Below are 26,968 nucleotides of genomic sequence, written 5' to 3'. Positions count from 1 at the left end.
TTTTAGCTAGTTTATTTGTACCTATTTTTTTATTTAAGTTTGAAGAGTTCTCGATGAAAACTCCAAAATTTCAGACTAACTCGATAATAGTACTCTTGTTACTTACTGTAGGCAGCATTTTTTTCCCGTTAGCAAATTTCGCGTAATTTTTTGAGTATCAAGATTTGGTTGACCGTGTATAGGTACCTCGTGATACGACCTTCAAACTTAAAAAATAGGGTTTTTATATTTAAAGGATGGCTACACATATGTTTACACATAGTCTTTTACTTCGTTCAAACTACATTACTAATAATCCACCACAGGCTTCGTCAAAAGTACATGTACATGATAAAATCCGCAACAAGCTTTGTCCAAACCCCTAGCAATACCTACACGCTCCCATGAACCTTCAGGACATGTACCCGGTGCAAAAGTCCCAAAAATACTGGCTGCATTACCACGCTGCACTGCCAACAATATTTGCTGGACCAGGTATGAGCCTGCCCGTGGCCCACCTCGCTCTCTTAACCGCAGTCCCAGGCTTTTAATAAAAGTTTACATTACATTACATTATGATTAAAATACGAGTAATATCTATTCACATTCAAATCACCTCAAAATAATCAATAACGCGCATCAGTCGTCTGACATGACAATCTAATTTTGAATAAGTTGACAGTGACGCGATACGGCCGGCGACAAGCGACAGATGACAGGTGACATGACAGTGACAGGCTATTTCCGTAGTAATTGGCTTAATGCGAGCAAAAGGAAGCAATTTTATGATTTATTTTTTATTTTTTTGTGTTGTGGGCCGAAAGAAATAAAGCAGTAGCAGTAGAAGAGCTTTGATGAGTGACTGTGGAGTCACACGATTTAAATAAACTATATTTATTAATAGTTACACATAGATAATAGAGAAACCAGTGTTCTACTCTTCAGACAAGAGTAGAACAGGAGCTACTGTGGAGTCCCACGATTTAAACAAAATAAAAAGTATATAAATCTTATTGTCGATGTGGTGACGGTAGTTACAGCCGGCCGGTGTCGGGAATCCAGTGCTCTACTGTCCAGACAAGAGTGGAACAGGAGGTACTGTGGAGTCGCACAATTTTAATAAACTATATTTGTTAATAGTTAGACATAGATAATAGAAAAACCAGTGCTCAATTGTCGAAAAGAGAAGAACAGGAGCTACTGTGGAGTCGCGCAATTGAAATAAAATGTAAGTATTTAAAAAACATACAATACAATTCCCTTTATTGCACACCTCAATAGACTACAACAACATAGGAAAGTAGCAACACAATTCATTTATTTCTAAAATAATAATAATAAAATCTTCATTACTCACTAAAGTAAACAACAGGCGAGACGGTCTTATCGCTAAAGAGCGATCTCTTCGAGACAACGAAAGCGGAAATTAAAAAAATTACATTGTCAAATAGGTATCAACAAAATCAAAGAGAGAAACTTATCGCGCAATACAAAAATAGACTCATTCTAAGAACCATTCAAATACATATTATCATATCAATTATCATCATACTGTCCTTTTTTTTTGATTTTTTTTAAATTATAAATGGGCTTACTCGTGGCCACAGACTAGCCAAAGGCAAAGACGTAGCCTACGATGGAGTGAGCCCGCCCAAAAGATGCCTGATCACTCTTGATTTGAAGGTTGCCGGGTTATATGAGCTCGGAAATATAGCCGCCGGTAAGGAATTCCACTGCTTGTCAGTGCGCATAAGAAAAGAAGAAGCAAAGCGCTTCGTGCGTATTCGCGGAATATCTACCAAGTAAGGATGGAGACCGGCCGTGCGTCTAAGAGTCCGATGGTAGAATGGGGACGGTGGAATAAGCTCGTGTAGCTCTTGAGCACACTCCCCGAAGTGCAACCTGTAAAACACCACGATTTCGACCACGATGACTGTTTGAGACTGGTTATTATAGCGACGTTCGTGAGCTCTCAAGTGACTGATATACCCAATCTTAGCAGTAAATTCGAAACACAAAGTTAAAAATATATCTGGGCTATTTTTTTCAATGTTGTCCACGCCACTTTTTTTGTAACATGGGTATTTTTTACGCGATTCATACGCAAAATCAAGAGCTCTTTCGATCCTGATATAGGAGAAAAAAAATGTCCCAAGATTTCCATACATTTTTTCGAACCTTCCATTCCGTTAACGCCAACGCCATACAAAATGAATGAAAAAATGGTAACGGAATGGGAAAAAACCTTGGGACAGTTTTTTTCTCCTATTAGGATTGAAAGAGCTCGCGATTCTGAGTTGAAAATACATAAAAAATTCCAAATCCAAAAAAAGTAGGGTGGACAACTTTGAAAAAAATGGCCCATCTCCACACCACCCCTGTGCCACGCGGGATCGCGGCGCGCAGATATCGCGGCATACATTTTTTGCCGGGGCCCCTTTTGCTCCATTTTCCCCTACGCTAATACTGAGGCGGTGGCATGTGATCTATACATTCCAGGAATGTCCTTTAAAAAGGACTTTAATCGCGCATTTTGGACCTTTTTTCAGGTATCGGGAGATTGTGCTGGACGGAGGTCGATTTTATAGGTTTTTTAATATGTATTACAAGGGTCATCATCATCCTCCTTGCGTTATCCTGGCGTTTGCCACGGCTCATGGGAGCCTGGGGTCTGCTTTGACAACTAATCCCAAGATTTGGCGTAGGCACTAATTTTTACGAAAGCGACTGCCATTTGACCTTCCAACCCGAAGGGTAACTAGGCCTTATTGGGATTAGTCCGGTTTCCTCACGATGTTTTCCTTCACCGAAAAGCGACTGGCAAATATCAAATGACATTTCGCACATAAGTTCCGAAAAACTCATTGGTGCGAGCCGGGTTTGAACCCGCGACCTTCGGAACGAAAGTCGCACGCACTTACCGCTAGGTTACCAGTGCTTAATAGGTATAACTACACATAAGGAACCTACTTTATTATTTAAAGACTAGTCAAAATGAGAATTGTTGAGAAATGCCAATATAGCTTTAAAAATTAGTGAAAGAAGTTTTCGTGTAGATTCTGTATTCAAATACTTTTCGGAGACCTTGAAAATTTTCGGATCGTGTATTTCCGAGTTTACTGAAAAGGACAACATTTTTGTCAGGTTAGTTAAACATATTTAGATACTTTAAAAAAAACGGCAACGCACTTGTGACACCAGACCCTTTAGCACAACTTGCCTTGTCGCGCGCGAGTCCATACATCAAGCGCGACTCCAAGTAGGGACCCGCGCGCGACAAGGTAAGTTGTGCTAGAGGGTCTGCTATTGCGATTATAACCGAGCAGTGATATTATTTGCCACGATAGAAAATACAATCGCAGCTATCAGCTTAAACGTATTAAAGTAATATTTATATTAGAGATGGGCCGAATATTCGGTAAATATTCGGTATTCGGCATATTCGGTAAATTTTTCAATGTTCGTATTCGGCCGAATAATTCGGTTGCATTGCCGAATATTTACCGAATAAACAAAGTAAATAAGTAATGAAGATCTTACGTATTCCATTGAATAATATAAGCTCCTATTTTAATAGCTTTCTAAGGAACTAAGGAATTGTTTTGTAAAAAAGTTAAAAAACCGTAGTTTAAGAGTTAAGAAGAGTTCAGAGTTGTTTTAACTAAGTTTTAGTTATCCATTAAATCATAAGAACATAATTGTAGTAACATATGTAACCATTATCAATCATTTAATAGTTTTAATGAACATTCCGCTTTAAATATATGTCGTAACCGAATATTCGGCCGAATGTTCGGTTCGGTAAGAGCTGAACCGAATGTTCGGCCGAATATTCGTATTCGGCAAAGTCCATATTCGGCCCATCTCTAATTTATATTAAATGAAAATTCCACACCTTTTCAACGCTCAACACAACCAAAGCTTAAAATTGCAGCGATTAAATCTGACGTCCGCTCATGATGACAGATAGCGACGTAATGCGTTTAAATTAAAAAAAAGCCGGTGTTGCCAGCTAATGAGCAGGTGACGTCGTGTGTTGCCAGTTTAGCGTCGATAACTATAAATAACTGAAGTAATTGGTCGAGCCTTTTGTTTAACAATAATGTTTTTGTTATCTGATGACGTTGCGTGCACATTGCGATTTTGATTTAAAGTTGTATTCTTTTTTGTGGACGGTCGTGTATGTCTTTGGTATGAACAAAGAGAATCGAGTATTATAGAGAGTTACTGTCGAAGTAAAATGTGTAATCACAGTGCATAGAGTGCCATCTCTTGACACGGGCTTAAAACTTTTGAACCTCAGTTTTGACAATTTGGCCCATATTCTTAGCTTGATATGTTTTAAAATGTCAAATATTAATATTAGCGCCATCTAGCTGAGCGTACCCCAAAGATGTAGTGCCATCTAGGCCTCCGTACCTTTTTCTGTATGGTACTGCGGTACGTTTTTATCTTAGACTTTATCTGTCTATACGGAGTTATATATGTCTTTGGTATTAATAATAAATACTGCAATTTAAATGCCACGAAACTGTCTTATGTCGTATTTTTTACCGTTTGTCGTGTTTGACAACCGATACCTAGCGCGTAGTGACCCTGCCTGCTAAACCGCGGTCCTGGGTACGAATCCCGGTAAGGGCATTTACTTGTGTGATAAGCACAGATATTAAATTTGTTCCTAAGTCGTGGATGTTTTTTATGTACATAAGTATTTGTATATTATGTATATCGTTGTCTGAGTACCTACATTATACAAGCCTTCTTGAGTTTACCGTGGGAATCAGTCTATCTGTGTAATAATATCCTATAATATTTATTTATTTTATTATTTGGTGGCAGCCGTAAGAAGTTTTAAAACTAAATAATCGTAAGTAACAAGATCTATTTTATCCTTTGTGTAAAAAATAATAATTTGGTTTAATTTAAAATACTTAGTTCTTTTTATCAACCACTAGGGGAAAGTTGCTATCATTTGACCACTTAACTTTGCTGCTCTATAATTTATAGATTTAATGTCAAAAAATAAAACTGGTTTGAGAAGTTTCAATTCTTGACATCTATGTATGAATTACCTTATTCACAATAAAAATAGTTTAATAAATTTAGAGAAAAATCTTGAAAATCTTTTCATAAGCTGTTGCCTTCTTTGGACCAGAGTCGCCTACTTATAATGAATAGTTTTCGCACGGATTGCTGAATTAAGCCTATTTAGCAACTGAACTAAAGCAAAGTAAATTCATCAAATAATTATTTTCACCTCGGCTAACGGGAACATGGTGTCCGATTGGAAACTAAATCCAAGAATTCGAGTTGGCATCAGGTTTTGAAAAACGGCTGCAAAAAAAAGAAAAGTGTCCAAATGACCACCTGAATTTTCACCTAAGTAGGTAATAATGAACTTCAGTCATATTACAAAGTGAATTTGAGGCCATGAACAAGACTTACCTATTATTTTTCCATCGTCATCATCTAGATGGCTGGCAGTCCTCAACTGTGCGTTTCTCCAGAAACTTCCTGCCCCGCACAGCTAAACTGTGGAATGAATTGTCGCCTGCGGTATTTCCAGACCAATACGACCTTCAAATCTTCAAGAAAAGAGCGTACACCCATCTTAAAGGCCGGCAACGCACCTCCAACACCTCTGGTGTTTCGGGTGTCCATGGGCGGCGGTGATCGCTTACCATCAGGCGACCTGTCTGCTCGTTTGCCTCCTATCCCATAAAAAAAAAAATATTATGGAGCGAATGCTGAAAAATTTGGTTGTTTTTTACATTTTGATTTTTACAATGCCGCTCCTTTCTATGGAACAGCCAATTTATTTTCCGCAATTTCATCATTGTCTCAAAATAAAAGTTGTTCATTATGACCTCAAAAGTCACTGAGCAAAGTTTGAACGGTCATTTTTTAACCCCCGATGCAAAACGACGGGGTGTTATAAGTTTGACGTGTCTGTCTGTTTGTCTGTTTATCTGTCTGCGAGTGTATCTGTCTGTGGCATCGTAGCTCCTGAACAGATGAACCGATTTAGATTTAGGTTCTTTTGTCTGAAAGCTGAGAGAGTCGGAAGTGTTCTTAGCCATGTTTCATGAAAATCGGTCTACTATGTCGCGGTCGGGAGTTTTTCAAAATTTTAATTTTGTGGTTAGGTTATGTTTCACGGTATTTAAGCCTATATTAAAGTTACATGCGGCTCAAGGTTACCAACCCACAATATCTAACCAATAGTTAAGCTATATTTAACCTTAATAGTCCCCGTAATTAGTTCCCTAAGCGGTAACACGTTCTGCTCTATTATAGAGTCATTACGGCCCTCAAACGGTAGAGCCAAAAATGGCTTAGGATATGGGGCGTGTAAAGGTGTTAGGGTAAAGCGTTATAGTGGAAAACTAAAGGTATACGGAAGTTGTAAGTGCGTTTTTAATGTGTTTATAAAGTAAATAAGGTACTCTACTTAATTTTGCGCGCCTCATAAAACGGACAAAATATAGTGCATTACGATACAAGTGCGGAAAAAAGGAAGTTCGACACAAGAGGGGATAAATTAAAACACGACCGAAGGACCATTAAATCGGCACGAGTTACGATTTTCCTTTTCGAACGTGTATTGTAACGACGTTTTTCATTACAGATAGCCTTTTGAAGTTTCGACCTGACAAAAAATTACCACTTTGCGCACTAATGCGAGCAAAAATCACTACCTGTACTGAAATAGCACATTACGATACAATTGCGAAAAATAGGAAGCTCGAATCGAGGCGATAAATTAAAACACATCCGAATGGGGTGTTAAACCGACACGAGTTACGAATGTCGTTTTCGCACGTGCATCGTACGATGTTTTTATGTTTCGTCCTGACAAGAAATGTCCCACTCAAATATTCCAGCGCAATCAAATGCCCTTACCGGGATTCGAACTCAGGGCCCCGTGCTTCAGGCCAGCTAGTCAAGAAACTGAACTAATTAAGAATAAATAACTTGTGCTAATATTTATTCCACTAGCACCACAGTATAATAAAGAGTACTATCGTACAGTATGGCCACTCCCGCTCCCCGCTGAAAGTGCCGCCCACCCCCTCTCGGTTACCTCACAGTTACCGCCTGTCAAAAACGCGAACAGTCGGCCTGTCATATTTCACTCATACAAGCATAGCACGCGTTCACCTACACGAGCTTAGAATGTGTGCTAGGAACGCGCTTCTTTCATATATTTTATCGCCAGTGTCCGAGATGTGCTAGCACTGTCCAAACTATTCAGCAACACCAAAACATCATTATTTTTATCCATCATTCCGTCAATAATGATTGATGCGTGTACTGACATTACTGACATATCGGCGAATGATTGACAGACGTCGATAACAGCCGATATGAGATGCAGCCGGAAAATTATATGATTAGGTGATGGACTGTCTATCCATATTAATATTATAGATGGGAAAGTGTGTGTGTCTGTTCATTTGTCCCTCTTTCACGGCAACATGGAGCGACGAATTGACGTGATTTTTTAAGTGGAGATAGTTGAACGGGTGGAGAGTGACATAATAGGCTACTAAACTTGTTGTCTCTTTCTAACAATGCAATAATATTTAGAACATACATTTTGCTTTTTAACCCCCGATTCAAAAACGACGGTGTGTTATAAGTTTGACGTGTCTGTCTGTCTGTCTGTCTGTCTCTCTATCTGTTTGTCTGTCTGTCCGTCTGTCTGTCTGTGGCATCGTAGCTCCCGAACGGATGAACCGATTTAGATTTAGTTTTTCTTTGTCTGAAAGCTGAGTTAGTCGGGAGTGTTCTTAGCCATGTTTCATGAAAATCGGTCCACTATGTCGCAGTCGGGGTTCATTTCAAAATTTTAATTTTGTGGGTAGGTTATAGTACGTAAGATGCTTTAATAAACAAGAAAAGCTGATATTACTTTAGCTGACTCTACTAACAATATCAGAAAATTATATTTTTCAATACAGATGGTGATTTTTGTCCGCACTAGTGTTCCTATCTTGTCTCGAAACTGCAGAGAGCCATCTGTGCTGAAAAACGTCGTACGATACACGTGTGAAAAGGAAATTCGTAACACGTGACGACTTAACATACACCTTTCGGTTGTGTTCTAATTTTTCGCCACTTGTTTCATACTTTCTATTTTCCGCACTTATATCGTAATGTACTGTTTTTACATAGACACCTAAGATCACAGACAAAAGGTACTTCAATGTGCATACATATAATTTTCTTAAGTTTGCAAGAAACTATTTTAATATAAAAATAAACCCAACCGGTAGTCCGCAATCGGCATTCAAAAAAAGAAACAAAATGCGCAACCATAGCGTACCTGATATCGTGTTATAGGGTCGGCTGTCCATTATTGGGTCACTGAACCAAACTGGTTTATATTAAGGGGTTTTGATATGGTATTGAATAGTGGGAGGCATATTTGTCAATGAGGAAAATACTTTAAGGATAGGCAGCTTTATACTGCTTTTATCACACGATGAAATAGCATACGCGTGCCCGTGTGGTGACGGGTTAAGAATTTCACCACCCCCTGTCTTCCCGTGGGTGTCGTAGAAGTCGACTGTAGGATTTGGGGGAAATTGTGGCGTAGGCGAGAGGCTGGCAACCTGTCACACTACAATGTCACAATTTTCGTTTTCTTTCATATTCATATTAAATTTATTCATAAAATTAAAAATTTTACATGTCATGTTTTTACATGTCTTTCAACCCTTTAATTGCCAAGAGTGGCACTGAGACTTTAGTAGTTTCATGTGCTATGCCTACCCCTTTATGAGATACAGGCGTGATTGTATGTATGAAATAGCATAACTGGAAGCCGATTTTTTAATGTCCACCATTCGATTTCGTGAATTACGTCAATAATATCTCCACTACTAATGATTTATAGAATCGAAAACGAGTGGTCATTACCATACCACTAGATTTAAAATAACTAGCCATCATTTTTCAAAAATAGCATTACGTCCTTTTTCATAGACTTTCGAACGGCAAATTCGTGCGTTCGAAATTAAAAAAAATCATTCCCTTGGCCTGAGAATAGTCATAAGTAATTCGTAATTTTGACGGTAGCACTAGATTTTGCGTTCCCTTTTCTGGTAACAGTCAAAATAAAAAAAAACATGTGAAACAATTTAGTCTCCCCTGTCCATAAGATTTATATATTATTAAGCTAGATTGAGTTGTTAGGCCAAAAAGTGTGTCCACATGAGAGGGTAAAGTTGGGGCTAATGTCCCTCTCGCACTTATTGCCACTGACAAAATTATTTGAATGACGTCATCACTGTCATTATTTGGGGATACCAGTCGATATTCAAAGTTACTACCAAATCTACTAATACCGAATTAAAGGTTTTTTTAATTGCGCAAATATTTGGTTTTATGGCTTCATAATAATGACTTACCAATTCATTACAAGGTATTAATATCCTTGCCTCGATATGATACAAAAATAATTTAAGAAGTTTATAAACTTAGTTATCATACAGGTAAAAATACTACTACTATAGTAATCTCTTTAACACTGGTCACACGTGCGAGAGGGACACCAGCCCCAACTTTGACCCTCTCATGTGGACACACTTTTACTAGTCTGATAAGAACGCCTTTCTGCACCGGTGATAAAGTTCAATTTAGTATGGCAAAAAAAGTGTGAGCTCAGTCCCTATTGAAAGTCCATGCCCCTGTCAAAATAGACCTATAGTTTTTCCTTCAAAGTCTTTCACGACTATTTCTGTCATATTTTGGACCATAGTTCAAAGGTTAATATTACGTACGCATATAACCCATACCGTGCTTAATCCTCGCCCGGTCGGTTGTCCATTATTGGGTCACTGAACCATACTGGATTATATTTAGGTGATTTGACAAGCAACACAGGGAGGCATATTTGTCGCGTTTTTAGTGAAAATGACATAAACTCTACTTTATTGAACAAGCGAAGCACATGCAGATTTTTTAAAATAGTATAATACATTTTTGAAGTAAATGTGATAAAAAATAATGTATCAATACGAGTAGGTCTTCAAATCTTCAAGAAAAGAGCGTACACCCATCTTAAAGGCCGGCAACGCACCTCCAACACCTCTGGTTTTTCGGGTGTCAATGGGCGGCGGTGATCGCTTACCATCAGGCGACCTGTCTGCTCGTTTGCCTCCTATTCCAAAAAAAAAGGGATAAGTAATTATTATTCGTTTTTTTTATACCATATGTGGCAAACAGGTGTTAATTGAGTTCGGATGGCGAATGCAAGTTCTAAGTTTGAAGCGAACTCTATGTATATATAGTTTTATCCACATTAAAGAGGATCGAGTAGGTACTCGATCCTATATAGTACATACTCGATCCTTTATGTCCTATATAGTAACATACTATGAAAGACTACCCGCGAAATTGCGAACATCTGACGAAACTTTTGAACGCCAATTGAAAATCTTTTTATTGGAAAATCCATTATATTCTGTAAATGAGTGTATGGAACTGACATGTAATATTAATTGACTGTAATCCATTATTGTATTTATTCGTATTTTAATTTTAATTTGACTATCATTATGAGATGAACCTTGTTTTTTCTTTTTTCCTTTTTATGTAAAAACTAGCTTTTACCCGCGGCTTCGCCCGCGTAATAAAAGTATTCATTAAGATTTTCATTTGGATCCTTAGGTTTCTCTGTAGGTATATTTATCTGCGATTATTTCGATTGCACATAATACTTTTGCTTGCAATGATTGTAGAAATATTACACATCGACCACAGCGTAGGTAATTCTATATACGCTGGGGAAACCTTTATAAACATCCCACATAGCCCGTATTTCGACACTATGATCGGTGGGTAAAAAGTACTTTTTTCTATTATCCCTTACAATTTTTTACATTTTGCTTATACTTATCGCAAACGTAATCTTCAAGCAAGCAAACAACGATCGTCTTAGAGCACATTGATTGTAAGAGACCGCCGACCGATTATCCGTATCCCTCTAACGATACCCATATTATCCGTATCCGTATCCCTATCCCTATCGCTATCGCTATCCCTATCGCTATCCCTATCCCTATCGCTATCCCTATCGCTATCCTTATCCCTTATCAAGATGTTTAATGATATAACACTTTAAGTTCTCGCGCTTTGTACACATATTTAAAGTCACATACAGGTCGAACGCGATTAATTAACATTATTTTTACCTTTTTTCCCAACGTTTCGGCCAGGTTGCACTGGCCGTGGTCGCGGAAGACTGACGTCCCAGCAAAATGTCACCGGAGATGTAAACAACACAAAACTACCCGATATTAATTTATATAAATGTTCGGGGTAGACAAATAAATATAATCTACCCGCTTTTAGTTAATGTTTATTTCCCACCATGTTTATTTTAAAGGTAAACATAATGTTAATTAATCGCGTTAGACCTGTATGTTACTCTAAATATATGTTTAATGATTTCATATCAAGTGCTAAAATATAAAGTTTCATGGTTTTATCTTTTAAAATTAAGAAATCCCATACAAACTTTCAACCTCTTTTTCAACCCCTTCATCCCTTTTTTTCGAAATAAAAAGTAGCCTATGTTTTGTCTCAGGGTCTAAAGATTGTCTGTTCCAAATTTCATCAAAATCGGCTGCGTGGTTTAAGCGGGAAAGCGTAACAGACAGACAGACAGACAGACAGACAGACAGACAGACAGACAGACAGACAGACAGACAGACAGAGTTACTTTCGCATTTATAATATTAGTATAGTATTAGTATAGTATAGTATAGTATAGTACTAAAGATTGTCTGTTCCAAATTTCATCAAAATCGGCTGCGTGGTTTAAGCGGGAAAGCGTAACAGACAGACAGACAGACAGACAGACAGACAGACAGACAGACAGACAGACAGACAGACAGACAGAGTTACTTTCGCATTTATAATATTAGTATGGAGTATGGATAGTATGGATTGACATTGTGATTTAGTATCAAATTGTAACTGACATTTCTATATAAAAATCATACTCGACGATAATAATGACGATCAAATTCGTATAGATTAAGGTAGAATAATTTATAATGTAGGTAATTTTATATTATGATATAAATAAATCTAAATCTAAATCTACAGACAGCGATCTGAAAATTGCATGTGGAATTATGTATGAATTCATTGATACGTTGGCCATGGACCTTTACAGCTCTCTGTACGTTTTTTTTTAAACTTTATATGTCTACACGGAGTTATTCTTTACTAAAACGTTGTTTCGGTTACTATTTAATACCAAAGGCGCGTTTACAAAGTGTCACAGACTAAAAAACAACGTCGATTCATTAAAACTTTGCCGATTGTGCCATAGACTAGGGCCCCAACGAGCTAAGTTAGATTGCAGGCGATAACGCCAAGACGAAATGATATTTTTGAACTGATGAGTTGTTTTTTTAAGTTGCATGCCAAATACCATTTAACTAGTTATAAAAAAAGTTATTATTATGAATGTACTTAGAAGGAAAGTTACGTAGGTATGTTGTTTAAGGTACCAGTGTTCGACAGTGGTACCACACAGTGAATTTGAAATGAATTCACTCCTAATTATTTTGCCCGCGGCTTCGCTCGCGTTAGAAAGAGACAAAAAGTAGCCTATGTCACTCTCCATCCCTTCAAGTATATCTATATTATCTATTTAAAAAATCACGACGATTCGTCGCTCCGTTTTGCCGTGAAAGACGGACAAACAACAGACACACACACTTTCCTATTTATAATATTAGTATTGATAAGTATGGATGTACTTATAAGTAAAGTTACGTAGGTATAGGTATTTTGTTTAAGGTACCTACCAATGCTGGACAGTGCACCATAGATGTCACTTTGTCTTTGTATTAAAAGTGTTAGAATAACGCTTATTCAAATGATTATTACAAAGAAAATTTACATATCCACATTTTAATATAAATTGCCCAAATTTATGATCCTTAATCATGCCTGTCTTATAACATACTATATTATATTTTACAGAGTGATCGAGGAGACGGGGGCAGGACAGCTTGCGCCTATTCTGTAGATTAATAAGCAACTGTATCGTACCAGTGTTTGTCATATTCATTTAGATCTTACTCTTGAGAAAAAAAGTATTTACTTATATGCTATAATTTCATGGTCATTATTAGGATATGTTGAATATTATTAGTATATTGTTACTTTTAAAAAAACCGTATCTCACACAAATATGAGATGTTTCATTTTCTTCGTGTTTTACTTACGTGATGTCATAACGGTTAAAGAATTTTTATGTTTGTTAGTTACGTGTTTTAGGGTGTCCGTGATAGTGTGTAATTTAATTTAACTTACGGCATTCATTAATATTATTTAACTGTTTTCCGACGTGGTCTTTCGTGAGTGACTTAATATGTGTACATACTGCAAGAAGAACAAGAATTTTTCTCTTTACATAAAATGTAAAAACTGGAAAAAGTGTGATTATGTATACACCTTGTTATTATTGAATTCCGTTAACTTTAAGGGATGGTTCTTTAGATCAAATATTAATTTCTCTGAGAAACTAGCGTCTTAACTCTTACGGTTATCGAGTTATTAAAAAAATAAAAATAATTACTGAACACGTGTGTGACAGCCTTTACCACTTCCCAATGTTATTTGTTTTGATATGTGCCGTCAATCACTTGACACTAACTTGAATATTACTTAAGGGTCTCTCACGCTAATTAATTCATTTATTATGTATGAAAACGATGAAAAAAATTTTTTTGCGAATTTAACTAAAAGTGATCTACAGACTGGTTCCTGATAATGAACTTAACGTCATTTCGAATTTAACAGAAAACAAAAAAAACCGGTGTGTATGTAATATGTAAATACGATGGTAAACGTTCAATTAACAGTTACTGAGTGTGCAAACTGTAAACTTAGTCCTGATCACGTCTCCCGAACCACCCTGTATGTTATAATAAATTTACGACCACATAAACCTTATTTATCGTCCGTCACCAGTCGGGCCTCGAACCCGTAATCATTACCTTATCAATCATAAATCATATTCGGGTATTTCTGATGTGATTTCGGTATTTAAATTAAACTTGTCGCTAATAAATCATTAAAATCTGCGGTTGACAAAAATGACAAACGAATGGAAAATTTGTTATAACTTGGTTTCCATAACTTATGTTAATTTTTGGAGATATTTGGATGAGGTATTTAGGCGCTGGTGGCCTAGCGGTAAGAGCGTGCGACTTTCAATCCGGAGGTCGCGGGTTCGAACCCCGGCTCGTACCAATGAGTTTTTCGGAACTTATGTGCGAAATGTCATTTGATATTTGCCAGTCGCTTTTCGGTGAAGGAAAACATCGTGAGGAAACCGGACTAATTCCAATAAGGTCTAGTTACCCTTCGGGTTGGAAGGTCAGATGGCAGTCGCTTTCGTCAAAACAAGTGACTACGCCAAATCTTGGGATTAGTTGTCAAAGCGGACCCCAGGCTCCCATGAGCCGTGGCAAATGCCGGGATAACGCAAGGGTGATGATGATGATTTGGATGAGGTATTTGATTATTCTAGAGATAAGTATTTAGTCATCTTTTGTCATCGTTTGACATCTATAACACTTATGTCAGCACCTAAATTAGAATACGCGCCAAAATTAAGCTATCACTAGCTAAAAGATTTGTATGTCTCTATCCATACTTCCATAATAATATCATAAATGGGAAAGTGTGTGTTTGTTTGTCCGTCTTTCACGGCAACATATAGAGACGAATTAACGTGATTTTTTAAATGGAGATAAGAGCATTTCTTTTTTTTGCCACTTTTATGAAGTGTGATATTTTTGAAAAAAAAAATGCTATTTCTACTCAGAATTACTAGCCTTTTCAATCCTAGTAGGTAAAAAATTGTCCCATACGATGTTTTCTTATTTTGTTACCATTTCCCGTACAATTTGTATGGGGTAACAAAAGAGGAAAGTAACAAAAATGTATGTAAATTCTGGGACACTTTTTGTCTCCCAGTGAGATTGAAAGTACTCGTGATTCTGAGTACAATTGACCTAAAATTCCCTAAAACAATAAAAAAAAATATTGGCAAAAAAAAAAGAAATGCTCAATAAGTATTAAGGGATGGAGAGTGATGTAGACTACTTTCTGTCTCTTTCTAACGCCCCTCTTCCCTGAAATGTACAGATTTATCTTTATGTATGAATATTTTTTATTTCGGATAACAACAATATTTATAATTAAAAAACTTAATTATATACAATATGTATTATTACTGTATTTGTAAAAGTAGGTACCTAAGTTATTACTTACAGTCATTTTCGGACGTCATTTTAACATTCGCTATTGACACTGACTATGCGTTTTAAGTTATCTACTTCGGTATTGCTAGATTGCTATTATGGCCAGCAATTTGATAAAATATTTTTATCTAAAATTGGTATTTTACAGAACGAAATTAGTATTTTAAGACGAAAACATAACCATAATAATACTATGTTGAAAGTTTGACACAACGAGAAAACGCAAACTGCAAAAACCCCTTGTTTATTCTAACATTAACACATTTTAGAACCACTAGCGCCATCTCTCGGCGGCTAGAAGGAAACTCAAAAACTGCAACTCAAGTGCAGAAAACCACCTTTTACTCGCTTAATTACATTCAAATATTCGCGATTCTTTTTCTCATTGTTTAAATTCCATTACAATACATAGCAAGGCCACACAAACGTGGAAAAAAAGGCCGGTCAGTCCATATATATTCGTTTTTTATTTATCTTTAATTAAAGAGAATCGTGGCCGCGAAGTCTGACAATGACTTACCTGCCCGACGATTTGAATCTCAGCAAACCGGTTAGGTACAGTCTTTTTATTCTACAATTTATATACCAAACTCACTCGCATTCATCAACATTATAAAAATAATATCGTATACTTATTTGCACTTTTTGTTCATACGGTTATCATTCGATTTTTGGAATCGCGATTCGTAATTCGAATCGACATTTTCGAAGTTTCGCGCGCGCTGGAAACATTTGGCGCGTCCGAACCGAGTGCTTGTGTTGTCACTTCTTGCGGTCGGGGGCGTGCATGAAGGGTCGGGCGTTCGGCAAACTTCGGCTATCTCCCTCTCTTTCCCTCGTAACTCAACTGTCTGTTGTAGTGTCTGTACCAATGAACCGAGTCACAACACAGAATTATTATACTCCTGTTTTAATCTTCAACAACGGGCCGCGGTGAGTGATTTAAAACCTTTATATCCATTTATCTTTATTCGTATATCGTTATTTACAGCGAGAGTGATGTGAATGCCCAAATTTGGCGTCATACGCAGTTGTGTTATTGTTCGTTTCTCGTCTGTACTTTATGAGTGTTGTTTACATTATTTAAAAGCTTTTTCTGATTATCTACTGTAATAATTCGATGGAACATAAATTAATATAACATATTTTAATGCTACCTTAAAGTGTTATAGTGTTTTTGTGCGTAATTTTTGCTAAAACGCTAACATAACCTCAAAATGTTAGTGTTTTGTAGTTTCCACGCGGCGTTCGATAGATGGCGCTGGTATCGGGGGCGGAGCTACTAGGGATTGCTAGACGTCTGTCATGCGATAATTATAGGTTAGAAATTTAGATAAACTGTTATTTATTTTTATGATTCGCACCCTTTTATTGGCTATAGATTAGGGGTCTGTTCGTTATTAGAGGCTGACAGTTTGTTATGGTGAGGTCGTTTGTTTCGTTTATTTGTTTTGGAAGTGTTGATCTATGGCAATAATGGCGCCAAATTATTATACTTTAGTTTCTTTAACAGCCGTTTAAGACGGTTTTATCATCTATTCCAGATTTATGTAATTATTACTAAAAATTGATATATTTATTAGACTTAGAATTAGAAGGGCAATCATGAAAGTGTAGTTTAATAATACGAAATTTCTGAAATATCCAAACCGTAGTACCTTACCTTAGTTTTTAAAAAATATCTAATTTTTAGGAAACACTTTATGTAACATTCGGACACCTTACTCATCCTCTTGCCGCCCAATGTACATTCAGATGCACATTTGCTAACTTTCGTGTAAACAAATAAATTCGCATTTTTGTTTCTTTTTTTTTTCAAACAAATGAAACTCAACTCAATTTCAAGTAGGTATTAGGTATAATACTACTAGAATCAAAATTCCTTAAAGAACAAGTTGTAGTAGATATGCGAGTTCAGAATTTTTTGAGCACCTTGGACGCCTCGATAAATCTGGTAGCCACTGTACAAATGTAGCGGTTAGAGAATATTCTCTACTATAGTCTGTCGAGCCCCTCCGTAAATCTTGTGCGTAACGCACTCAACACGGAACTTGAGTGCGCGCTATTCGACTCGATCGTCGCCTGATCCTGTACCGTCGGCAAAACAGAAATATTTATTTTATCATTTTGACATAAACCTTCTTTCACTTCCTTACTTTAGTTATTAAGTTTTTTCCCTTTTATGTCTAAATGAGCTACTTGCAAAATCAATGTTGTACAAAATACAATTACAAAATAGAATAGGTAAAGTTGAGTGTTTTATTGCCTATTGCTATATTGTTGTGTTGTGTTGTCTACTTTCTGTTTTATGTTATACTAACAATTACACATACATACATACATACAATCACGCCTGTATCCCATAAAGGGGTAGGCAGAGCACATGAAACTACTACAGCTTCAGGGCCACTCTTGGCAAATAAGGGGTTAAAAGAAAACGAAACTGTGGCATTGCAACTAACAATTAGTTTTAAAATATTCAATAATGTGTAAGTACTAACCATTATGGGACATTTGTTGTGTGTAAAGAAGAATAAAAAAAATAACTTCCATTTTATTTTAAAATATTTATTTAGGGTTTTTAGAGATTAGACTATTGTTCCATTCTACGTCAGGTAGGTAATCCTACGCATTGATACTGGACTTTAGGAAACTATTTTCGGTTTGATCTTGAAACTTACTGAATTTTGAGATATGTAAAATTGCGGTTCCTATTAGATTATTCATCATTGAACAGCAATTGGAAAAAAGTCTATGCCAACGATAAAAAAATGAGATAAATTAGCATTATTGAAACCTAATATTCAAAACATGTTTTTTTTTTTAATTTATAATATAAAAAATCAACATCTTAACCGCCGAAAGGCGGTCCTTGACGTCGACTTATATAAATTATTATGAAGTTACATATCTATTATAACATTTAATTCCTCGTAAAAACTCGATATCTCTATAATAAATAAATCACACGCATCTGCTACGCTGTTCGTCATTTCTCCGAGAAAACTTTTTTTCGTCATCCGTTAACTTTTTAAACTTTTTTTTTCACTGCAGACGGTCCAAGGCGGGACTGACAGATTTATAGCGTGCGTGGCACGCACGCCGTCCTTCGAAAATTAAAACGTTTTTGGAAATTCTTTTAAAAACGCATTGTTTTTTTTTATTTAGTGTTTAGGTTTGACAGTGGTGACCTAATTAATAACTGTATATTTTTTTTAATAAAACATCATCGATAAATTTAAGGCCGGTTGACGGTCGTGGTTTAGTATTACGTGTAATGCGATTTATCTTATTAAGACATTTTTTTTACAATGTGTTGGTTACTCTTTCTGGTGTATTTGTAGAAAAATATTGCAAATTTATAAAATGTGCAAAAAAAAAGGGATTTGTTTCAGTATACATACATATTATTCGATTAAATAATATTTAGCAATTGCCAACAATGGATATTTTAAACATTTCAGTTTTATTTTTAGCCCACTATCTACATACTTAAATAAAATTTGTATGTAGGTTTTTACCTAGTATTTAAAATTCATATCATAATAAGTACCTATTGTTTTGCGAATAAAATACACAAAAAAAATATAAAAAAAATAAAGAGGAGAAAAGTTTTTTTTTATAAAAAAACTAGTTATGCAAAATGCAAGTGTAACTAATCCCTCAAACGTTTCTAAACAGTTTTTCACAGGCCATAAAAGTTATTTACGGCCCGTCAGACAAAGGCAGTAATGCATCACTCGTCATAAAGAGATTGCGGCAGATTTATGTATGCATAGTAATAATGCCATTGTTGGTTACGTGACCATTTTTGGTTTTAATACATTCCCATCGAAGATAAAAAAAGTTCACAACGTATTTAGTACTTATTTAGAGTCCTCTTCTAGATATGAAGTTTTGGGACATCTAGGTGTTATGTACCTATACGTCCTATACCTACTTGCAAAAGAAGACAAAAAATATTATAAAACAATCTTACACAAATCGACCTAAGACAACAATAAGTAAGATATACTTTTTTTTTTACACGATAGATATACGTTTAAAATATACGTTTAGATATACGTTTTGTATTCTAGTTGACGATGTGGATATTAAATAGCCAGTTCCAGTTTAGTGCACTTGGAGGCCTTGGTATTTTTTTCTTTGTATATGTATGACATTAATTATTTGAAGTAGCAGGCATTTTTAATCTAATTTTGAAATAAATATATTTATATAATAAAACTAAATGAATTAATTCGCACTAAACCTGAATTATTCCTAAAAAATTCTGTTTAACTACTTAGTTACTTACTTTATAAAATAATTTATAATTTGTATTTCCTCTCTTCTTCTTCTAACTTAAGAGCTGTGCTCTTGTCGGTGGAGCAATCTCCAACTGGTCCGGTCTTCTGCCAACTCCTTCACCTTCTGGTACGACACGACCTGAACCTTTTCTTTAATTTGGGTGAAATAGTTTCTCCTGGGTCTTCCTCTTCCCCTCTTTCCTTCTACTTTTCCTTCTACGATGTTTTTGAGAAACAGGTCGTGTCGTAGCAGATGTCCAACTAGTATGTACGCCTCTTCTGTTTTCTATTGTCTTTAATATATTTCTTTTTTCTTTAATCCTATCTAGAACTCTAACATTTGATATTTTTTCTGTCCAACTAATCCCTACCTATTTTATTTTTTATTCTATGTTTTCTTCTCATTTTATATAGGTATTTATTGTAACACTGAATATAGTGAATATGGAACATCATCAACCCTATAACAAATTAATATGTAGATGATATGCACATACCTAATTACCCGAAATGATATTTCATTAAAAAAACAAAAGCATCATTCTAAACCCAAATTAAATAAACCCAAACCCGTCGGCTTATTTTGAATTTATGTAATTCCTGAAAAAACATAATTAATAATAAATCAGTACCGGATTACGTATGACGCGGCCGGACAAATGTTTCCGGCCATTTATTTATGTTTTTATTATTTATTTTGGAAATAAAAATGTATGGGACGCCTTCCGAGAGATTTAGCGTGAATGTCATGGGGGGGACAAATTTTGAGAACCTCTTATATCTAATAACTTAGACTACCAACTCTCAACTTTAGTTCAATACATTTAAAGTTGATTTTATAATCAAGGTTGAAGGTGAGATAGGGTGGGGAAAAGATTGTTCGAGATAGTCGAGTTGAAAACTCGATAGGTTTGAATTATGATAGGGTTAAATGGGCGATCGCTTTTGTAAGGTTGCGGTTATATATTATAATTCCATTTTCGAATGACGCTTTGTTTTTGAAGGCTTTGTGCGTTTAAAGGGTTAGATGAAATTTTAAGTAATATACAAATTTCGTCCAATCTAGGGAACAACTTGAAGTAAGTATATTTTGTTATGAAATATACCTACACAGCTTCATTCTTCTTTAAAGAATATTTTGTTACTTTTTACAGCATATAACATTATGCCATCATTTTAGTTTAAAATCATTGTACTTATAGTTGACTTATTTCTAGTGGTAACCTACTACCAATACCAACTCACTTGGTAGTGTCGGTTTTTTCTACGTGGTTTTTATTCAGTGATAAAATGAGAAATAATTTGTCAGTTGTAGCACTCACCAGTAGGTAATATTAATAATAAACAACTGTTTACTATCAGTACATCCATGAATGTTTATGTCGGATTACTGTCTTTAACTATTTCTTATTTAATATTAATGTACCTACTTATCTATTTAAAGTCAAGACAAGATCGCGGACACTGGTAGTAATGCTATAAAAAAGGCCCCACAGTACCTAAAACAAAACGGCAAATCTACAATTTAGCGAAGCATCTAGTACTTCTAATAATATCCGATAAGCCCACAATAGCCATTACAATGAGCCTATTAAACAGAGAAAGAAACACTATCTCTTTCAATTTATCTCCAGCTGCCTGTACCTACAGGGTGATATTTAAATCGTGCGACATGTGGATTGAATATTCCGGGTGTTGCTTAAAACAGACAAGGTTTTTTTTTACCGTTTTTTCAGTGGTTTATTTTTGATTTCGTTGCGGTTTTAGTATATTAAAACAACGATTGAAGGTAATGAAATAAATAAATTATTATTTTTTTTCAATCGCAATTAACACTAATTATGTTATTTCTCGTAGTTAATTTAATATTGAAATGTACCACATTTACTAATTATAATAAATATCCTTAAAAGTTTTTATAATATCTTTAAACCACAACGAAATCAACAAATTACCCCAAAAAACGGTAAGAATAAAAGAAAAACAACTTGTCAGAGACATTTTGCATATAAGTATTTGGATATTATTATATATATCGTTGTCTAAGTACCTGCAAAATAAGCCACCTTGAGCTTACCGTGGGAGTCAGTCAATCTGTGTAAGAATGTCCTATAATATTTATTTATTTATTTACTAGCTTTTACCCGCGGCTTCGCCCGCGTAATAAAAGTATTCATTAAGATTTTCATTTGGATCCTTAGGTTTCTCTGGTATATTTATCTGCGATTATTTCGATTGCACATAATACTTTTGCTTGCAATGATTGTAGAAATATTACACATCGACCACAGCGTAGGTAATTCTATATACGCTGGGGAAACCTTTATTAACATCCCACATAGCCCGTATTTCGACACTATATGATCGGTGGGTAAAAAGTACTTTTTTCTATTATCCCTTACAATTTTTTACATTTTGCTTATACTTATCGCAAACGTAATCTTCAAGCAAGCAAACAATGATCGTCTTAGAGCACTTTGATTGTAAGAGACCGCCGACCGATTATCCGTATCCCTAGGGCTAACGATACCCATATTATCCGTATCCGTATCCGTTTCCGTATCCGTATCCGTATCCCTATCCGTATCCCTATCTCTATCCCTATCGCTATCGCTATCGCTATCGCTAACGCTATGGCTATCGCTATCCCTATCGCTATCCCTATCGCTATCCCTATCCCTTATCAAGATAACACTAAGTTCTCGCGCTTTGTACACATATTTAAAGTCACATACAGGTCGAAAGCGATTAATTAACATTATTTTTACCTTTTTTCCCAACGTTTCGGCCAGGTTGCACTGGCCGTGGTCGCGGAAGACTGACGTCCCAGCAAAATGTCACCGGAGATCTAAACAACACAAAACTACCCGATATTAATTTATATAAATGTTCGGGGTAGATAAATAAATATAATTTACCCGCATGTAATTATTTACGACATCACATTAGAAACCTCAAAAATAACAGTACTTCTCCACTATTTAATGGATGTTATTATACATATAAACCTTCCTCTTGAATCACTCTATCTATTAAAAAAAAACCGCATCAAAATCCGTTGCGTAGTTTCAAAGATTTAAGCATACAAAGGGACATAGGGACAGAGAAAGCGACTTTGTTTTATACTATGTAGTGACATCGCTATCCCTATCGCTATCCCTATCATTCATTCATTCATTCATTCATTTATTCCTTTATCAAACATAGTTTTACATGTCAACAAAATTACATATAAATACATTCTTCTTTGTTATTTTTTGTTATTAAGTGTCTACAGTCGGCACTTATAACTTACATAGTTAATGCAAACATGCTGTCGAAGATACATTTCAATTTTATAATTCAAAATGGTTGGTATAGTGAACCAGTTCAAGAGTGCACGTCGTTGAAAAATTCGTCAACAGTGTAATACGCTTCAAGCATAAGTTTATTTTTAAGTTTATTTACGAATTTACGATTATCGCTATCCCTATCGCTATCCCTATCCCTTATCAAGATAACACTAAGTTCTCGCGCTTTGTACACATATTTAAAGTCACATACAGACAGGTCGAATGCGATTAATTAACATTATTTTTACCTTTTTTCCCAACGTTTCGGCCAGGTTGCACTGGCCGTGGTCGCGGAAGACTGACGTCCCAGCAAAATGTCACCCCATGTAAACAACACAAAACTACCCGATATTAATTTATATAAATGTTCGGGGTAGACAAATAAATATAATCTACCCGCATGTAATTATTTACGACATCACATTAGAAACCTCAAAAATAACAGTACTTCTCCACTATTTAATGGATGTTATTATACATATAAACCTTCCTCTTGAATCACTCTATCTATTAAAAAAAACCGCATCAAAATCCGTTGCGTAGTTTCAAAGATTTAAGCATACAAAGGGACATAGGGACATAGGGACAGAAAAAGTGACTTTGTTTTATACTATGTAGTGATAGTGATAGTGATTCAATCGTCAATTGTTGATAGAGAATGAAAAGCATGTTTCCATTCACGATTGTTATTCCACCCTGTATACAAACTTGTAATACAAGGCTGCGTACAAATTTAGTTATCCTCCCACTCGGTGTCCGTCGATTTATAATAAACCATACTTTTTATACATTTTTGTTACGATTCAACATAAATAAGATATGTTATTTAAGGTCAATATATCACTTGACAGGTGGTACTTAAGCCCACAACCGACATTCAACCTTAAATATTTCCGTCAGAGTTTGAATATGTTTGTGTGGAAGGGAGTTGGTAGGTTCATATCATAAAGATTTATACATATATCAAAGTAGCGTTGTATGGAAGATTTTAATCAATGTTGGGCTGGAAAGATCATGCGGGAGTTATTAACGATTAATTAACATTATCTTGATTTTTGAGATTGAATTCCGATTCTGTAATGAATTTGGATTTAATTTACTCCATTTCGTGTGAAGGTTAAGTGGATTTCATTTCAATCGACGATAAAATTCGATATTGCATCTCTAACATCGGACATTGCATTGCATCTACAACACTAGATTATAATAAGGTAAAATACTCAGGATTTGTATATTTCTATTTCTATTTACTTGCATAACTGTCATCTGATTTGATGCTCATACCTATTAATCATAAATAACTTGCTTCGTCAAAATATGCTAGTTTGAAACCATATTTAATAATAAATGAATAATTATAACAGATAGAATTATAATAGATTTAAAAGAGACTAAGATACTATTATACCAAAATATATAAAAAAAACCACTTTATTCCACAAGATACTTAATAATGTATGGTTTATTAAAGTAAATCTGTAAAGTTTGCTTTGTTATGGTACTACTAGCGCCATCTAGTCTATTCCGAGGAAATTAGAAACTTTAACGCGGCGCGCACTGAATAAACTATGAAATATTACTGTTGATGAAAGTTTGAGCAGATTTATTGAAATATTGAGTGAATAACATTGAGAATTAATTGTTTATTATTTATATACAAGTGATACAGGACAGTACTTGACAATATATTCTAGTAATAATGTATGGCAGTTTCAATTAATATAAAAACGATGCACAAAAGTTTTCTAACCTTTGCCTTTAAACTCTCTTATTCATTTTATTAGGTATTATTACAATAGACATTTTTAATTGGACATGATTATCAAATCACTGCTCTCCTTGTGTTGTCCTTAATTATTATTATGCGTCCCTTAGAACTCGTTAGCTACGTAACTATTGCCATCAATTACTTATGTCTAATTATTATATAAGTTATTTTTAATTCATTAAAAAATATGTTTAATTTTTTTTGTAGTTATATTATAAAAAATAATCATTTATACTATATTTTACGTACACAAAAACCACTAATAATTAATATTCCCTTAAACCCACCCCATCGATTTCCCAACTATCGATACCCAAGACATCGACTCAAAATTGTCACTGGCCACGAATTCGAAATTCAAATTCCTCATCCGTCCGCCAATCGATGCGCGCCGTTGCGCTGTCTTCGCTCCTCGGCCGTTACGCACCTTTATGGTCGTGCCCCGCGCCCCGCACCCCGCGCGCCCCCTCAAGGCACATGACGAATCAATATGCTACGAACAAACTCGACACTTATTTATTTTATGCGATTTATTAGTTGCAATGCAGGGGGTAGGATTACGACTAGTTGTCGTTGGATTGAGAAGTGTCAAATAAAAATTGTTGACATTTCGGACGTTTGATGTCTGATAGGAATAAAAAGTAATTAATCTGAGCAATTACTCGTACCTACATTTAAGAACCAAGTCACTACTAAATAGTACGGTTAGATTTAACCTTACCAAATAAGTGGATAAGTTACTATATACTACACTGTTCCAGATATTGCAATTGTCTAAGTGTGATTTTGCTTTTTCATAAAATTTGATCTAAAGATAATTTTAACGAGTACGTTGGAGTTCAAACAGTTTTTATTATATATCAAAAGGTTTCTTAATGGAGACAATCATTTTTGATCTCAGCCAATGAGTTATTCTCATTAAAACGAAATTTCTACTTAGATGTTTTAGTTAATATTATCGGGACATTTATTTAGTCCAAAAGTCATAAACAACATTTCGTAAATAAACAGTCTTCAGAGACATCTGAGCATCTCATCTAACCATCTCAACTGACTACTAAAAAATTCGCCACATACACACCAGTCTTCCTTTACCCACCCTTCAGTTGACAGACCCAAAATTCTTCATTTAGTTTATAGCTCATGCGGGGAAGAAACGGCGTTTGTCCGCACCCTACCGTCTTGAACTTGAACTTGCCTTTGACTCGGCTTGGGTCTTTAAATTTTCTTTATATAGACGGTCAACCAAGTCTTGGCACTAAAACATGGTGAAGAATTGAGCCTTTTCCCCTACATTTTCAATAAATTTTCAAATTTTATGGCTCGTCGATGATTCCGCCAACGTCAAGGTTTAGGAAGGTACGCGTTTTATGAAGACAGACCGGTGAGCCCTACATGTTTGTACACCGACGACCGATCTGGTTTAGTCGGTAGTGACCCTGCCTGCTAAGCCGCGGTCCTGGGTTCGAATCCCGGTAAGCGCATGTATTTGTGTGATGAGCACAGATATTTATTTCTGAGTCATGGATGTTTTCTATGTATATAAGTATGTATTTATCTAATTAAGTATGTATATCGTCGCTTAGCACTCATAGTACAAGCTTTGCTTGGTTTGGAGCTGTGTTGGTCTGTGTAAGGTGTCCCCAATATAAAAAAAAATGTTCCAAATTTATCAGCTTTTTCGGTGCCAAGATTTGGTTGATCATCCATATCTATGTTACTTATTGACTCAAGATTGGATATTATTTTCAGTTAATCCACTAACTATCTCTGAAAATCTAAACTACCTGATCTGCAAGAGATGACTGGCTGGGCCGTTTTTTTTTTCAAAGTTGTCCACCCCACTTTTTTGTAACATGGGTATTTTTTACGCGATTAATACTCAGAATCGCGAGCTCTTTCGATCATGATAGGAGAAAAAAAATGTCCCAAGATTTCCATACATTTTTCGAACCTTCCATTCCGTTACCGCCATACAAAATGTATGAAAAAATGGTAACGGAATGGGAAAAAAACCTTGGGACACTTTTTTCTCCTATTATAATTGAAAGAGCTCGCGATTTCGAGTGGAAACCACATAAAAATTTCCAAATGCAAAAAAAGTAGGGTGGACAACTTTGAAAAAAATGGTCCGGCTGATTCTTTACATTTCTTCACTCACCAACATCAACCAATAACTTGGTTCTGGTTCTGTTAAATTAGAGTAGTGTTTAATGCACCCTTCGAAACGAAACAATCACATTTCTTAAGCTGTGTTTTGAATCATCGACTTAATCATGGCCTCTCGCTTTAGTTAGTTTT

This window comes from Leguminivora glycinivorella, chromosome 7 (assembly GCF_023078275.1).
Source record: "Leguminivora glycinivorella isolate SPB_JAAS2020 chromosome 7, LegGlyc_1.1, whole genome shotgun sequence".
In the NCBI taxonomy this organism is placed as follows: domain Eukaryota; kingdom Metazoa; phylum Arthropoda; class Insecta; order Lepidoptera; family Tortricidae; genus Leguminivora; species Leguminivora glycinivorella.
This window is presented reverse-complemented; position numbering follows the sequence as displayed.